Source organism: Meles meles, unplaced genomic scaffold (genome assembly GCF_922984935.1).
Source record: "Meles meles unplaced genomic scaffold, mMelMel3.1 paternal haplotype, whole genome shotgun sequence".
Taxonomy (NCBI): domain Eukaryota; kingdom Metazoa; phylum Chordata; class Mammalia; order Carnivora; family Mustelidae; genus Meles; species Meles meles.
This window is the reverse complement of record NW_025721611.1, coordinates 983,596-985,699: the sequence shown is the minus strand read 5'-3', so window position 1 is coordinate 985,699 and position 2,104 is coordinate 983,596.

Below are 2,104 nucleotides of genomic sequence, written 5' to 3'. Positions count from 1 at the left end.
AAGAAAAACTAGAAGTCAATTATATGGCTAATAAAGAATTGTACAAGCACATGCAGAAGAAGGAAACTGGACCCTTCTTATACAGCATACACAAAGGTAAACTCAAAATGGATGACAGATGTAAATTTGAGACAGAAGTCCATCAAATCCTAGAGCAGAACATAGGCAATAACCTCTTTGGGCTCATCTGCAGCAAGTTCCTGCTACATAGATCTTTTTTTTTTTTTTTCATTCTTCATTTTATTTATTTTTTCAGTGTAACAGTATTCATTCTTTTTGCACAACACCCAGTGCTCCATGCAAAATGTGCCGTCCCCATTACCCACCACCTGTTCCCCCAACCTCCCACCCCTGACCCTTCAAAACCCTCAGGTTGTTTTTCAGAGTACATAGTCTCTTATGGTTCGCCTCCCCTCCCCAGTGTCCATAGCCCGCTCCCCCTCTCCCATTCCCACCTCCCCCCAGCAACCCCCAGTTTGTTTTGTGAGATTAAGAGTCATTTATGGTTTGTCTCCCTCCCAGTCCCATCTTGTTTCATTTACTCTTCTCCTATCCCCCTACCCCCCCATGTTGCTTCTCCATGTCCTCATATCAGGGAGATCATATGATAGTTGTCTTTCTCCGATTGACTTATTTCACTAAGCATGATACGCTCTAGTTCCATCCACGTCGTCGCAAATGACATGATTTCATTTCTTTTGATGGCTGCATAGTATTCCATTGTGTATATATACCACATCTTCTTTATCCATTCATCTGTTGATGGACATCTAGGTTCTTTCCATAGTCTGGCTATTGTAGACATTGCTGCTATAAACATTCGGGTACACGTGCCCCTTCGGATCACTATGTTTGTATCTTTAGGGTAAATACATCTTTTGAGGCAAGGGAGAGAAAAGCAATAATGAAATACTGGGATTTCCTCAAGAACTGCAAAAACATGCAAAAAAGTTTTTGGACAGCCAAGTAAGCAGTCAGCAAGACTAAAAGTAAACCCACAGAATGAGAGAAGGTATTTGAAAATGACATCAGATAAAGAGCTAGTATTCAAACTATATAAATAACTTCTCAGGGGTGTCTGGGTGGTTCAGTTGGTTAAGCAACTGCCTTGGCCTCAGGTCATGATCCTGGAGTCCTGGGATGGAGTCCCACATCGAGCTCCCAGCTCAGCAGAAGTCTGCTTCTCCCGATGACCTCTCTCCTCTCATGCTCTCTCTCTTCATTGTCTCTCTCTACCTCTCAAATAAATAAATAAAATATTTTTTTTAAATAAGAACTTCTCAAACTCAACACTCAAAAAACAAATAATCCACTCAAGAAATGGGCAGAAAACATGTACGGATATTTCCACAAGGGAAAGGATAAAAATGGGCAACAGACAGATGAAAAAAGTCTCATCATTTCTTATCATGAGGGAAATCCAAATCAAAACAAGAGTGAGACAGAAATCCATTAAAATCCTAGAGAAGAACATAAGCAGTAACCTCTTCAACATTGGTAACAGTAACATCTTTTAAGATATGTCTCCAAAAACAAAGGATACAAAAGTGAAAATGAATTTTTGGGACTTCGTTAAGATCAAAAGCTTTTTCACAAGAAAGGAAACAGTCAAAAAAACAAAGAGGCGGGGTGCCTGGGTGGCTCGGTGGGTTGAGCCTCTGCCTTCGGCTCGGGTCATGATCCCGGCGCCTGGGATCGAGTCATGATCCCGGCGTCCTGGGATCGAGTCCCGCGTCGGGCTCTCTGCTCAGCGGGGAGCCTGCTTCCTCCTCTCTCTGCCTGCTTGTGATCTCTCTGTCTGTCAAATAAATGAAATCTTAAAAAAAAAAAAAAAAAAAAAACAAAGAGGCAACCCATGGTATGGGAGAAGATATTCGCAAGTGACACTACAGTCAAAAGTCTGATATCCAAATTTATAGAGATCTCCTCAAACTCAACACCAAAACAAAGCAAAACAAAACAAAACCAGATGATCACAACAAAAATTAGCAGAAGACATGAACAGGCACTTCCCCAAAGAAGACTTACAAATGGCTAGCAGATATACACACACAAAACGTTTATCATCATTAGCTATCAGGGAAATTCAAATTAAAAACACAAT